This window comes from Pteropus vampyrus, unplaced genomic scaffold (assembly GCF_000151845.1).
Source record: "Pteropus vampyrus isolate Shadow unplaced genomic scaffold, Pvam_2.0 Scaffold1, whole genome shotgun sequence".
Taxonomy (NCBI): domain Eukaryota; kingdom Metazoa; phylum Chordata; class Mammalia; order Chiroptera; family Pteropodidae; genus Pteropus; species Pteropus vampyrus.
Window position 1 is genome coordinate 9,910,031 of NW_011888782.1, and position 16,177 is coordinate 9,926,207.

The window sequence follows — 16,177 nt, forward strand, 5'->3', positions numbered from 1 at the left end:
CACACACACACACACACACACACTTATGATATTTAACCCTCCTTAAAAGAAAGCAGCAAATTTGGGGACAAGAGGCAGAATCAGATCCCAGCTATTACATAGTCTTGTTTGTGGAGCAAATGAAAAAATCATTACATGTTTTATTACATTTCTGAACCGGTTTACAGTTGCCTAGTCATTCTGAGTTTAGATTTTCCTTTGAAATGAAAAGCCCTGTGATAAAAACAATAATAATAATAATAGAGAGGGAAGAATGGTAATGGAACTGTAAAAAAAAAATTAAAATGAATTATACTATTGTTGTTCTTTAGGATTCACTCAATATTCACTTTTTAAAAAATAAATTAGGATCCAGGCAGTGTTCTAAGGACTTGACAGCAGCAGTGAATGAAACTAAACAAGCATCCTTGATCACATAAAGCTTTTATTTGAGTTGAGAAGGATATAAACAAATATATAGAATACCATGTATGAGATATGCTATGAAGAAAAATAAGGCAGGGTTAGAGGTTAAGTGGGGGCAGGGCTTTGTTTTGTTTTGTTTTGTTTTTGTGGGGGAATGTGTTACTATTTTAGATGAGCCAGTTAGGGGAGGCCAAGGTGACATTTGAGCAGAGACCGGAAGGAAGGAAGTGAGGGAGTGAGGCAAGTAGCTAGATTGGGGGCCAGGGCAGTGGGGTGATGGGGAGGCTGGAGGTGGGAGCAGCATGCATCTGTTCTGGCAGAGGGATCAGCAAGGGCAAAGGCCCTGAGGCAGAAGTGTCCTTGGTGCATTTAAGGAACAGCTAGAACATCAGTGTGGCTGGAGTAGAGTAAGCAAAGGGAGAAGTAACAGGAGATGTAATGAGAAAGGTGTCAGGGAATGCCAGTTCATATAGAACCTTACAGATTTAGATTTCGCTCAGAGCTGGAAAGCCACTGGAAAGTTTTGAGCAGATGAGTGACCTGATCTGACTTGTGATTTGTAGATACAGAACAGTAGGATGCCACAGGTGGAAGAAGGGAGACTAGTTCGGAGGTCACTGCAGGAAGCCAGGTGAGAGATAATGACAGTTGCCCTAGGAAGGTAGCTGAAGGTTGTGAGAAGTGTTAGATCCCTCTCTTTCTTCCTCTGGGTTGCCAACTAAAGAGATGAATAAGAAAAGATTTCTCTGTAAAGACATGACCTGAAGCAAGCCCAAGTTTACTGAGCTACCTTTCTGTTCAGGCGGGCCCTTTGCCCTGCCCAGTTCTGCTCCAAAAGAAGTCTCTAAGTTGTGAGGGTCACACTCTTTCTCATTTCAGATTATTTCATCCATGCCAGGCAAACAATGTCACCAAAGACCTTTCAGTGGGAAGATTCCATTGGCCTCTCTATTCTCTATTCCTTGAGTTTTTAAAGACAAGTGTCCTTGCTCCTAGAGAAAACATCCTTGATGGGGACACGATTTATGAATATTCTAAAGGACAAAGAACTTCGCTCATGAGGCTGGTTGATCTAGAATGTTAATGACTGTAGCAAACTATAGGAAGACTCTTCTCTGAAAACCCAGCCTCAGCATATCTGCAAAAGCTATTAAATGAAACAGGTAGCCCTCCCATGGGAGGTTCATTTTTGAAAATTGGCCCTCTGAAGACTGCTGCAGAGAAATTATCTCATGGTAGAACTTGACTCACCAGAGGAGATGTTTGGGGTCTAGGTGGGAGAGGAAGGAGATGTCTGACTTATATCATTAGGCAGCTGCCCACTGTCTCCACATTATTCATTCATTCACTCATTCACTCAGTTATTGATCCATTCATTCATCCATCAAATGTATTGCATACCTACTATGTGTCAGGTACAGTTCTGAGCTTTGAGGTGCAGAGACTTAAAAACAAAAGCAAAACCAAAAACCAGACAATTCCTACTTTAAAGGAGCTTGCACAGTTGAAACGCCCCCTTTCAGCCTATGCCCCACAGGTAAAGTTTTCATTCTGTCTTACAAAGGTGAAAGGGGCTGTGATGCCCAGAACAAACGTGGGTCTTGTGCAGGGCCCTAAAACCACTGGCCCACCTCTCTGGGGTCTCCTGGGCCTGCTGTCAGTCCCCCAGGAGGTTCTCTCTCCAAATGCATTGGGTCTACCACTAAAATATTCAAACACAGGTCAGTTCTAATCTGAATTCTTAAATTAAAGTTAAAGGAATTAAAATTAGATAAAAAGAACTTTCTGATCCTGAGAGTAAGCCCCGGGAAGCAGCTTGTGTATGCACTGGTTTCGAGTGTTTTAAAAATGCTCATCATGTAAATGTGAAGAGAAAAAAATATTCAGGATGCAAATGTATACATACAGAATGATCCCTATTTGGTAAAAAATAATATATTTATATACATGCACATATGTGTGGAGAAAATACTGGAAGGAAATGCAACTAAATGTTTCCACGGTTATCTCAGGATAGTGGATTTATGGGAGAGTTTTTATGTTTTCTTTATCTTTTCTTCATTTTCCAAATTTCCTATACTAAGTGGGTAGTACTTCTAATGATCACTCAAGAGAAACTTCTTTGAAAACCGATTTTAAATCATTGCTACCATTTATGAAGTGCAGTTTACTGCAACTTCAAAAAAGCCCTATAGGGACATTTAGAAAGCTGCTGCTAAGTTCCATGGGATTCTCAGCCATGATCTTCAGCCATCTTCATTTTTATAGAGCAACTAAACCACCAAAAGTTAAAAAAAACAGGGTCCCATGAGGGTCAGAATGAGAACCTGTGCTCAGGGCAGCAATGTCCTTAGAGACAACGAGCAGCACTAGAATGTGTCTGTCCACTGACTGCCGTGGTGTCTTGTGCAGATACGAAGCAGCGACTACGCTGCTGGTCTACAGACCTCACAGCAGCTGCAGGGGTCTGTGTTAGGATCCCGGCTCTAAGGCTGGTTGACTTTAGATCTCCTACTTTTCTGTGTCTCAGTTTCCTCATCTGTAAGCCAGGAATATTAGTTTCTACCTCACGGGGTGGTTATGAAGATAAAACGAGAAGATGGCATCTGTAGAGCATTTAGCATGGTGCCTGGTCCACACGTGTGCTCGATGACTGTCAGACATTTTTCACAAACCCAGTGCTCGCTCCCCAGGTTATACCACACTTGCTTGTCAATATCCGCCAGCCTTACTGGAATCCATCAATGCCTCTCTTATTCCAGCTGCCCCAAGCACAGTCTCGACTCACCCACACGTAGATGTAAATATTGTCTAAGGGGCCTCTGTTTGCAAGAAGGCCCAGGAAAATACTAAGTCTTTCTTTACTGAAGAAATTTACTTTGCACTTTTTAAAAAACGTAAGGGATCTTTGGTTGAAATGTTTGCTTGGGGGCTGAGAATTAAAATTTATTTTCCTGAACCCACCAAAACAATTTTCTGTGAAGATTTCAGTTTTCAAATTTAGTGTAAAGAACCTCGGAGGAAGAAAAGAAGAAAGTGGTTTTTTGTTTGTTTCGCAGACACTTCAAAGGGTTTCCTCCTACACAGATGGAAGGGGAGGGTGGTGACTGGGAGTAAAGGGGGAGGAGAGAGAAGGAGGGACATTAAAGAGACCCTGAGAGGCCCCATTTATTGACAAACTTTCTGGCTCAGTGTGTCAATTCTCTAAGATCCTAACGTTGGAGGAATACGGCTTCCTGAGCTAATTGTCTTACTTGCTCAGGGAAATCCCAACAAGGAGGACAAACAAGTTAGGATGGATCAAAAACAGTTTCCCTGAGTTTGGTTTTCCCCTTTTCTGCCCCAGTTGAGGATGGATGGGGAGGGGAAGATGAGACTCTGCTTCCTGGTGAATACTGGACCGTGCCCACCTGGACAGGTGCTAGGGCTCAAGCCCAGCATTTTTCTTAGTAACGACCATCTCCAGGGTGATTGCATAGATTAATTTTACAATCTGGTTGTTGGCTGTCAGTCTAGACAGACTGTTGACTGAAGAGTGGTTATGACTGAGGTTGAGACAGGAAGAGCAAGGAGAGTCCAAGGGTTTCTGGGGCTTACAGGGGCCTTTGCTTGGATTCTCTCAAGGTGTGGCCTGGCTGCTGGCCTTTCTTGCTCCCCAGATCCACCATGAAACCCGGTTTCGTAAAAATCCTTCTCTGGCAGTCGTTTGTTTTGTTCTGATGAGTGGTATCAGGGATCCCTGAAGATTTTCTGCAATGCTATTCTTCTTGAGCAATGCATCTAGGTCCCCACAACCAGATGCACAGAGGATACAAATAGCAGAGTGCCAATAAAGGCATGATGATAACAGCATCAGAAGGCACTGTACGGTGTACAGAGCACCACTCCACATGACCTTATTTGATCCTTAGGACAACCTGTGAGGTATGACTTACTAGCATCATTTTATAGCTGTGAAAACAAGGATTAGAGAGTAAGTGACTGGACCTAATAACACAAAAAGTAAAGTGTTGAATAATATTGAAGCAACCAAGTATGAAATGTGAAGGAAATAATATGATATCTAATACAGAATAAATAAATGTTCCCCAACTTAACATGAAGTTTGATGAAATTTATACTCTGGTCAGGCTGAGGCTGTTTCAGGCAAACCACTTAATATTTATGCACCTCTGTGTACTTTTCCATCTGTGTTTGGTTTGACAGCTGTTTATTCATTCAATCATTCATTCACTTATTCATTCAACAAATATTTATTGATTGGCTGCTGGGCGAAACCCAAGAGGATGGGAAAGAAGACACACTGCCTGCCAGAGATATGAGGGGAAGGTGGAAAGGGAAGGGATGCCAGAGCAGCTGCAGACATGAGAACACCCACAGGCTGCCGGGAGGGTGGAGAGGAGAGGGGCTCCCCCGAGGGATGGTGAGTCCTCTTCTGCTTCTGGGGCAGGAAATTCGAGTCTGAGTCCCAGGTTGTGAAGCTGCATTTTGCAACTCAAGTCCTTGTGTAGAGTTGTTCTAGGTTCAGCACAAGGCATTCTACTAAGTTATGAGTTTGCATATTCTTGGGATTTGAAATCCAGCTGATGAAAATGGTAGTCATTATTGTCATTCATGGGCAGCTGGGAGGTTGGGCTCTGGAGTCAGTCCTGAGTTTGAATTCTGGCTCTGTCACCTAACAGCTGTGTTACTCTGTTCAACCTCTCTCTAACCTTAAATTTTCTCACCTGTAAATTGGGGATAATAAATGCAGCTACCTTAAAGGGCTGTTGTAAAGATTATGTGAAATAAGACAGGTAGAATACTTAGGACATAGAAAGCAAGCATCACATTTTGTCCTTTAATAATTAATAATGCTGTCTGACCCCCTATTCCAAATCATCTTTAGGAGCTTTAAAATGGAAATAGGCTATGGGAAATTTTCAAGAAACCATTTTTTTTTAATATATAACTATCAGGCATGAGAAAAGATCATTATAATTTTTCAATTTTGTGATATAATTACTTTACCACAGCTCACTGAGATTTTGATGTCCCTCCCCCACATTGGATCGATGTATACGCTTTTAAATCTATTTCAAAGATCTTACTGGCTTTTATATAAGTTTTAATAAGTACTTTAAAAGTTAGGGTTATTACAGTTAGCAAATTAAACATTTTGTATTTCTGAATTTAAAGCGGACTGGAAAGGCAGGGGAATAAACCTAGTGACATCAGTAGCAAATATTTTCTGAGGAATGCACACAGTATTCACAGCTATTTTGACTCTGTGTGGACATAAAATGTGATGGCTCTGGCTGAGAATTCTGGGGGTTTAGATGTCATTCACCAAGTATGATTTCACACCTTGGAGGGGACAGATGCTCATCTGAAAGGTTTAACCCAGAGGACCCGGTGACAGCCACGCTTCTTTGTCCTAACCACACCTTTAAAAAGAAATCTCATGGTCATCATGTTAAGGTATAATTGACAAACTAATTTTCTTGATTTAAAAATCCTGGAGAAAAACAAAAACTTTTTTTTTTTTACTTACAGAAACAGCAGAATAGATCCTTTCAGAAACCACACAGTCTGTTAATATTGTTTTAGGACCAAGTGAAGCTATTTGGAAATCAATATTTAAACATTTTTTATGAAGTGAGCTATATGTCAAATAAACAGGACAAAAGGAGTAGAATTGTGGAGAAGAAAATACCGAATATCTGTTTATGGTGTCACTTCATATGTCTATTTCCCTCTAGGCAAAGTTTTTTATTATTGTTGATGTGATTTCTTTTATTCTGTTGTCAGTACCACTAGAGCAGGTAAGTAATAAATGATTCTGATTGTTATTTTATATCCATAATGCATGTCTTCCCCTGTAAATGCCTATTCATTTCGTGGTTATTAAAGTAATAGAATAACATCAGTGCAAGTCTGAAAAATAGAAAGGAAAAAACAAAAACAAAACACCATCCTCTCGATCCTCTAACACAACAACTGGTATTTTTGTGTCAATACCTCACTTTTGTACGGTATTACACGATTTCTTGCACAGGCTCTGTAGTCGGGCTGGTTGTGTTTACATGCCACCTCCCCCCTCTTAACCAGATGTTTGACTTGGACCAAATTGCTTAAACTCTCTGTGTCTCAGTTTCTTCATCTGTGCAATGGAGATGATAATAGTGGTACCTGTCTCTCATGGTTAGTGCAAGGATTAACGGAAATAGTGAATGGAAAGCTCTGCATAGCGCTTGACGTAGTGATTGCCCAATAAATGGTAGTTATTAGTGGTGTTACTGTTATGTTCTCTTATGGTCCTTACCACAATCCTGTGAAGTTGCAGAGGTAAGTACTGGTTTTGTCTCTCACAAGAAAACTGAGGATCAGAGAGGTTAAATGACATTTGCATTTCTGGCTTCAGGTCCGGTGATGTCTTTTAAGAGAAATGAGAAATGGCAAATGTTTCTGCTTCTCAAAGGTGCCTTTCAAGGGACAAGAAGTCATTGCCTCCTGTTGTGATGCAAGGAGAAGTACAAAGTATACCTATGACTTGACCATCTTGCCCGAAATGTTTAACTGAAATGAATAACTCCTTTCTATGAAACCTCAAATGTTCAGGACCTAGAAAGGATAGAGGGGTCATGTTAAATGGTATGACAAGGAAAAACAATCAAGCAAATCCAGAAGATGGGACATTCTGCAATACAAATTGGCATGTCTCTTCAATAAGCCAGTGCCACTGTAAAAAAAAACAAAAACAAAAACAAAAACAAATGGTGGGAGAAGGTCTTGATTAGAATAGTGATTTGAACCTCAAAGAAAATTAGAGAATTGAATATGTATGGAATATTTAGACAATACCGAGGATCTTCTGCTAGTTTTGTCAGGTGTGATAATGGTATGTATTTTGAAGAAGAATGTTGAAGAATTAGCGGTAAATTGTCTTGATGTTTGTAATTTTAAATGAATTAGCAAAACAATAGATAAAGCAAATATGACAAATATGATCAATTCTTGAATATCAGTGATGGGGTGGATATAGGAGGATCTTGTACTATTCTTTCTACTTTTCCAAATGTTTGAAATTTTTCACAATAAAATATAAACAAACAAAAAGGGGCTTTTTTAAGAAGCGTAAGCTGTGTTTTAAAGTTGTTCCAGAGATAGCACAACACTGTGTTCAAGTCCATGATGGCGACACAGCACAGCATTGCCTTCTACATCTTACACAAGTGGGAGTTTCATATATATTTCATAAAAAGAGGATAGAAAAATCCTATATTAAAAACAAAATAAAACACCCTATACTTCTAAGGAAAACCTCTCTAGCCTCTCCTATGAAGGGCCAAATCTAAATTTTCTAAATGTGCAATAAATAAATGATGGCATGGTATCAATAATAATATGTGTTTATAATATGAACACATTAGAGATCAAAGCAAGTTAGGAGTTTTTTGTTTGTCTTTGTTTTTAAGAAGGGGATGGTTGATAATTTTGGTAAAGATTGATACATAAGCAGAGACAGAGCTGAGGCAAATCTATAGAATTTGAATTCCCTATTTTGGGCTCTGCTCTAAACCATTCATTTCCAAGTGAGAAAGTTTGAGCAGAGTAAATGTATTCACCTCCAGGTTCATAAAATATTTTATTCATGCCAAGTTCAAGGAAAATCACAAGTTTTCATTTCATTCTCTAGCAGTTTCCAAAAATAACATCTTAAATATATACCTCTTAGGCCAACACCCCTCCCCCCCAAAAAAAACTTATTTTAAGACACAACTGGAACTAAGTAAACTCTAAATATTGGAATGTAAAACTCAGCATTAGAAGGATCCTTCTAATCTCTCTGCTTATATCATTCAAGGACACAGTAGTGCCAAGGAGTGACCCAGAGCTGTGGATAAGTGGCTTTTTCACTATTTGAGTGTTTCTGAATATAAATCTTTATATAATTATATTTTAAAAATCTGTTTTCAAAGAAAAGTTGACTCTCAACCCCTAAATATAATTAAAATATTGAAATCTAAGAAGAGGACAAATATTTCCCCAAATTATACAGTTCTAAATCTTTCCCCTAGAGTGGCCATAAGAACCCGAGCAAATGCTGCAGAACATGACTTTTTCAAACAAAAAGTGCTGATTATAATAGTTCTATTGTGTTGGGATTCCAAAGTGCAAATCTTATAGGGAAAAATAATCACTTTAAGGAGCCTAAACATTCTCACCAACATTTTTCACGCTCACCCGTGTTGTGATTGACAAATTGCCCAGAGAAAGTCCTTGTGTTTTAAACTTCTTTGAAAATCCCACCTTGCCCACAGCCAGTTTTCTTTAGGATCTCTTGATTTAACACTTTTAAGAGTCTGAACTAACATTCCATCTAGAGAGAAAGAGAATTCCGTGTGAGAGACACAAATCCTCTGAAACGAACCTTCACCTGACAGTTTTCCAGACAATTTAAGTGGAAGCATCACGTACTTGGGCCCTTCTGACTCACTCATTTAGAGAGGAACATTTCTGGGTAAAACCCAGATGTTTTCTGACTTACCTGTTTGTTCATGCTCTTTCAGAGGCTCTTGTCACCGTAGCAATCAGTCAACAGGTGGTTACTCAGTTCCATAATTTGGCATTGGGCTAAAGCTGGAATAGAGCAGGGGTCCTCTGCTTTTTCTAACAATTTTACAACTGACAGGAAACAACACAAAATAGCATATGGGAGGTTTGGCTGCATGCACACTTCTAATTTATTAACTCTGGAACAACCAAAGAAAGTCCGAGGTCACTGAATTAAATCTTGAAAAATACATTAAACCAGGATAACATGTTAAGTTCAGCTGATGATAGCTACCATTTATTGGGCACGTAGGCCATGTCAGGCACTGGACTAAGCATTTTACAGACGTTTCTCATTTAACCTTCAAAAATCTCATAAAGTCAGATTTTACACATGCGACAATAAAGACTCAGCAGGTTGAAGGACTTGTCAAAGTGCCCCACCTGTTTCTCTACTGCATTTTCCTCTTTTCCTATTTCACCGAGATCTAAAAAGACTTAAGGCGACAGAGGTCAGGAATGAAGAAGGGAATATAGGAATCTTTGTTTCTACTCTCACAGCCACATTGGGCAAATATCTGTCTTCACCTTACTCTGAGGTTTAGGATTGCTTTCAAGTTAGTAGATGTAACTCAGGAACCAAGGAGTGTGTGTGTGTGTGTGTGTGTGTGTGTGTGTGTGTGTCCGCACACGTGCACATACGTAGTGAATCTGCGCCCAAACTAATGACCCCTGCCGAGGGGAGATCAAAGATTATGATAGAGTCCAGCTCCATGGAAAGCAGTGCTGGGTAGATAGAAGAGCATCTTTGCCTCCACGGAGGTTCCCTCTGGCTTCTGTAGTCCCTGGCTGCTGCTCCATGTTTAAGATGTGAAGAGATGGATTCCTCAAGTCCCCAGAGTCCACGTTGATTTTTCCAAGGGAAAGGTCTTAGTTCTGAGGCCTAATCTTAGAAAACTCATCTTGCTTCTCTGGAACTCGGCTTTCATATCTGTCAATAGAACAGGGTAGGTTTGATGCTCTCTAGAGCTCTCCCAGCGTGGCATTCCATAACTCTGATGTCAAGGCGGGGATCCCTTTCCACACTGCGGGGTGGGGTGTCCTTCAGGCCTCATCCTGGGATCACTCACGCTTCCCTGGGAACAGCAACCCAGGCCCCACGCATCCCTTGTCAATGGCTTGATGGTGTAATCGTGCATCTGTGATTGATGATCAGAAGAGGTGGGAAAAGGAAAGCGGGACAATTACAGACAAGGACGGTTTTCATTCCCTACCTTTGTTAATTTTTTAATTGCATGCCTACTAAGTGCCAAGCATTGTTCTAAAATAGCTCTAAGCAGATAGACTCTGTGCTACCACGGGACTTAAATTCCCAGAGCTTCCGCATTTAACAGTGATTAATTAAAATAAGCGCAGAGAATTAGGAATTAGGAGCTGCTTCCCTAAGCCTAGACTCCTCAATGGCTTCCTCCTGGTTTCCTTGACTTCTTTCTTTCCTTTCTGGCTTTTCTGTCAAACTAATCTTCTTAAAATACCCTCAGGCTAAAATGCCTCTAATGTCTTTCCCTTGTACCTTTCATCCTCTAATGAAATCCAGGATTCTTAGTTTACTGTGGAAGCCCCCCTGCAAACTCCAGGTACCTACTTTCATCCTTCTACCCACCACTCGCTTTTCTGAGTCCTTCAGCCAAATTAGTGTATTCATGGTCTCCCCAATCACTTCCTGAGTTTTTCGGCTTCCATATATATTTTTGTTCTTTAAAGATTTAGTGGTTAGACTTTTTAAAGGAACTAAAGTAATGCACAACTTACTTTAAGAAGTGAAACAATAGAGAGATGTGTAATGAGTTAGCAATCTCTCCTTCATTCCATTTCATTTCCTCTGAGGTAAACTACATTTTTTTTCCCCTCCAAATTTACGGGAAAGTCACGAGAATAACAGAGAACATAGGTATACCATTTATCCAGATTTACCAAATCGTAACATTTGGGCACTTTTGTTTCTCTCTCCCTCCCTTGCCCCCCAAACATATATTGTTGTTTATTTTTCTGAGCTATTTAAATCATTTTCAGACATCATGAATCTTTATTCTGTAATGTGTCAGTGTGTATTTCCTAAAAATAAGAATATCCTTAGTACGGTTATCAACTTCAGGAAATTTAACATAGGTGTAATACTTTTATCTAATCTAACTTCCATGCTCTTATATTTTCACTTGATCTAATTATAGTCTTTATAATTTTTTGCCCATCCTGTATAGGATGTGGTCCAGGATCATATATTACCCTTCAGTTCTCAGGCTTTTAGTCTCCTCTAATCTGGAATTTCAATTTTTCTTCGTCTTTCATGCTAGTGACATTTTTGAAGAATAAAGACCAGTTTCTTTCAGTTTTTAATGTAAAATATTTTATATGATATATATTTATATTTGAGTAATAAAATATTTTGAGTCCGATGTTTCCCCGTATCTTTTTAAATGCCATTTCAATATCTGGGCATGCCTCTCCATCCTCCCAAGTCCTACTGGCCCTTATAGATTATATGATCCCTTCTCCCCTAGCCCATGCTGGAGGCCAGAGAGAACCTCTTAGACTTCTTTAGATCTGCCACAACACCTAGCACTGTGCTTAGCGCACATATGTCAATTAATAAATATTTGTTGATGAACTGATTTGGGGCTGAGACATGAGTACTGTCTGCTGCAAAGACAAAACTTGTCAGGTAGGCTTCACAAGTCAAGATTGCTATCTTTGCTGCTAATTGCCTCTGGGGTTTGCAATTATTGAGATAAAGTTCGGGTTCAAAACTGGATCCTTAACTATAGATTTGCCATACCATGGACCTATGAGGAAGCTGACGTTTTAAAAAATGTTTTACAGTTGAGAATTAAAAGTGTGACATTAATTTTTCCCTACTATTTCATTCCTCCAAATTTCAGTAAACTGAAAAAGTGCTAAGTTCAAGAAAGGTTTCAGAGACTAATGAACCAAACTGCTCACACTGCAATCCAGTATGTTCCAATATAGTCTGTCCTTGTGTTATTAACGTATAGGAGGTTGAAGAAGGCTAGTTTGTTTAGAGAGTAGGCCCTAGGAGGAGATCCTAAATTATAAACTGAGAAGAACGCTTTCATACTAAGCACTATTCATTTGTCGACATCAAACTTTTTTGCCCATGCCTGAGAAAGCATTAGACTCTTATTAAGTCTTGGTAAATTTTGAAAATCTCATGGTTGTTCAATGCCTCCATGTGGTAGAAAAAATAATTTAGCTCTTGTCCTAGCTTCCTGTGATAGCAAAATTCAGGACCAATAAAGTCTGACAATGCTTAGAGTCCTTCAAAGAGATTGGTGTTTTTTGTTATTTGGTTTTTTTTTTTTTAAGCCTATGGAAAAGTAACCTGATGTACAGATTAAAAAACCCAGATTATTAGGCTTTGTGGAATTGACCCTTCTTTGGGAACCTTATTTTTAGGCAAAGGAGCATCGTAAAATACAAGTGGACTGACACCTGCAGTGCGTCCATCTTTTCAGAAAGGCTTTACAGAAATTCTTTTACAATTCCAAAAGTAAGATTTTTTTTTTCTTTTGAGAGATAAAGGAAATCCTTTCTATCCAGCTATAAGGTAAGTTTTAAAACCCATATTAAGAAATGTTAATTTGCTTGACATTCTTTGGGTGTGAAATTGGCCAATGAGAATGGCCGCCTTTATGAAATATTTGGAGTTCAGTGTAAGCAACAAGCCAAAAATACCAGTGCTCAAAAGTGAGACTGGGTCTCTTTGTTTTGAATCAACTGTATTATTTCACCTCCCAGGGATCAGTTAGCACCTTGATCTTCAAGTGCTTCTACTTAAAAGTGCTTGATACTCTAAAATGGCTTGAAGAAGAGAGTGGGATTATTCAGAGAATCAGGAATAAGTATTAGTAAAAATTGAAGCTCACTTTCTCAAAGCCCACAGCTATCACAGTGTTGCACCATTTGGGCTTCTGTGACCGGATGCATCTTTTAAATGTAAATTGAGCATTCCAATCAAAGCATCCCCACGTATCTGTATGCATTTGCTTCCAAATGTATAGACTACCACGGAGCTGGGGGAGAAGCAGAGGGATATTTTCGTGGCATACCCTTCGATATCCTTAGGAGAATACAGCATGAGAATGCGTTACATATTTAAAATATATTCTTAAATAATGTAAATAAATGATGATTATTCTAAGAATGGAGAGTAGAAAACTTCAATGGGGTAATTAATTGGTTCAAGTAAATATGATAAAATCAGTGATTCCCTTGTTTCCATTTTTCTATTTTCCTGTCTTGATTGTTAGTATCTTTTTGTAAATCAGTTTTTTACTATTTAATATATCTTTTTATAATATAATTGAGGATCCTCCCCATCTCCCCCAATATTGCCAGAATTGACAAAATCATCTGTAGGCAACATGGGCCATAGCCACAGTTTTGCCACTTATTTACTGAATGACCTTGGACAAGACATACTGGCTTTCTTTGCTTTAATTTGAACTCAAACATATCTTAGATACCTTATAGTAAATAAAATCCTATGATTCCTTGATTCTCTTTCTCCTGGGAGGTTTCTGATACCTGTCATCCATTCTAAGTCACAAAGACCCCGTGTCCTAACAAAATTCCTGAGAAGTAGGATCGGGGTGGGATTATTAATAATTTACTTTGTATAACAGTTAATAAACCATCTTTATTATAGATACGCATTTGGTTCTTCTAACAATTCTGCCAGTCAGTACAGTGCAGGTATTCTTGCCCTTTCTAGATGAGGATCTGAGGCTCAGAGAGATCAATTTAGCTCCTTAGGCCGCATAGTTAATAAGTAGAAGAGCTGAAAGGTTGTGAATGAATTTTTTTTTTATGACTCAGACAACAATATATTTAAAATAATCTAACATAAAGATTAGTCTTTTGAGAGTAGTGGATTCTTTCCTAAACATTTTGACGTTTTTATTCCCCCTCAGTGGTCATTCCCAAACTGTAAAGCACTAACCAGGGTTAGAGATAAGGAAGGCTAGTACACAAAATAGGGCTAGTGTCCTTCCAGAGCGGTGGGTGGTTAGAAAAGCACTTCCCTATAAAGGAGACCTTCGATTATATGATTTATTTCCCCAGGGACGAGTCCAACCCAAGCATCAACAATGACACACGAATTAGCATATTCCATTTTTTAAAAGAAATATTGTAGTTGGTATCCAAGTTTACGATTTATGTAAGCCAAAATGAAAGAAAAAATTCACCCACCGTCCTAGTCACATCAGCAAATCAAACAGTTTATTTTCCTGTGTTCTCAGCCAGTTCTCATCCTATATATGACTTTTTACTGGTTATACTCATAGCGTAGACTCATATTTTAAAGTATCAGAAAACCAGATTTTTGTAAGAGGAAGTCCCGATTTTAATAACTGTCTTTAGATTTCCTTCATCCCAAATGAGTTTATTTCATGTTTCTTGTTTTCTCTTGAATTTATATATTTTTCATCAGAAATACAAAAAGTATACAACCTGGTTTTATGGATTTTGTTTTGTTTTCAAATAGCGTACAGCAGGGAATGTCATTATTTTTATATGCTCTACCAGGACTCTTGAAACCAAACACTTATGTCTGGGAATCTTTTCAACATTTTAATGTATTTGAGCAACTGAGAGATAGCTCTGTCTGCAGATACGAAGCTGGAGGCTGAAATGATGACCTATAGGTTTTCTCCAGCAATTGGACTCCTTGATTCTATGACAATTCCTTGTATACAGGTTTCCTGGTAAGTATTGAGCAAGCAACATGCACAATTATTTTATGAGTCTCGATAAAGTTGGGAGTTTCATGTCGATGGTTAGAAAGGGTTTAGGGGAGTGGTAAGAATGCTTGTTTTCTTGGTTAGTGGATATATCATGGGCTTTATATCTTGTGTTGTCTTGTGGTAACTGAAGCCACTGTTGCCATGGGAAAGGATGGCAATTTGAATGAGATAATTTAGAGTGGCCCACGGAAATCTGACTGGGCGATCTCCTTAGAGTACCAGACCTTGTACATGTGGCATTGCATATCTCTTTAAATACCTTCAACTGAAATGAAAAATAAGAAACTTAATCGTTATTTGATGGCTTAACCTTAAAAAAAATTAATCTTGGAAAAAATACTGAATAAGGAACAATTCAGAATTTCCGAGGGATTATTTTAAAACGATTATTTGAATAGCATTTATATTGTGGCTGAAGAAGATACAAGAGTCCCCAAAACTTTTAATCCAATTTCCAAACATCAGACTGTCTAAATCCAGTCTAATTCAGTAGCATAGGGTCTATTCCCCGTGATTTCTCACACTTGTAAACCTGTTACACGTTGGTTTTACCTGTCATGAAATCCTTTATATCACTTTTATAAAACTCCACCACTTTCTATAAGTGACTAAAATTGTAAAATTGCACGTGCCTGAGCAGAAAATTTCTAGTTTGGTTTTTTTTTCCCCCCCCCAGGCGTGCCTAACCCAACCGACCTCTGTTCCTAGCAGGTAAACTGCCAGAGAGGGAAGCCCAAAGGAAACCCCTGTTTTGGGATTTCTTTTTCCCCCATAAACTGATCACTTTCAGGAGTTCCGCTGCATTCTCTAGTCCAAAGTCCTTGCCACCAGATTACCATCTTTTTCACCAATTTGCCACCGCCCCCTCCTTCCAAAAGCCCTTATTGGAAAGAACTTCCTCTCGTGGCCCCCTATTCCATACAGTTCCAATCGCTCCCAGAACCCCCCTTCTCGGAACGGCTTTCCCTCTCCAGCCCAGGATCCAGGTCCCCAAACCGCTTGAGAGAAAATTCACACCCCTCGACCCCTTCCCTGGCGTCCGAGGAAGCGCTCGGTGGGGATGTGGGTGGGGAGGGGGGCAGGGTTTCCCGGGGACCCCAGGGTCCGCCTCGCGCCCCTACCCCCACCGAGGTGTGCAGGGGGAGGGGAGCGCGGGTGGGTGGGACCGGGCCCGGGTGGGGGAGGGGTGAGAGCAGGGAGGAGGGGGAGGAGGGGGAGGAGGAGTGTGTGTGCGAGTGTGTGTGGCTGGGGGAAGCCATTGCCTGTTTAATAGTTGCTGTTGCTGCACTTCCGCTTCTCTCCCAGCTAGAGACACGAGTGGCCAGGCCCAGCCGCAGCCGCAGCAGCAGCCGCCGCGGCGGCACGGAGGAGCCAGACACAAAGAGAGGTACGGGGATCCCCCCCGCCGCCCG

The 16,177-nt window shown here is 39.8% G+C and overlaps 1 protein-coding gene across 3 annotated transcripts in view; it reads left to right on the top strand.

Moving 5' to 3' along the window:
* Nucleotides 1–16,177, top strand: part of UBE2E1 (ubiquitin conjugating enzyme E2 E1) — a 534,712-nt gene that overhangs the window by 445,267 nt on the left and 73,268 nt on the right. Inside the window, exon 1 of one of the 3 annotated variants that reach the window (XM_011357147.2) lies at nt 16,015–16,152. The exons of 1 other annotated variant lie outside the window; for it this stretch is intronic. The gene's annotated coding sequence lies outside the window, so the exon portion shown is untranslated. Of the gene's footprint in view, nt 1–16,014; nt 16,153–16,177 lie in introns of those variants that run through there. One more of the 3 variants, XM_011357071.2, reaches the window with a different exon arrangement.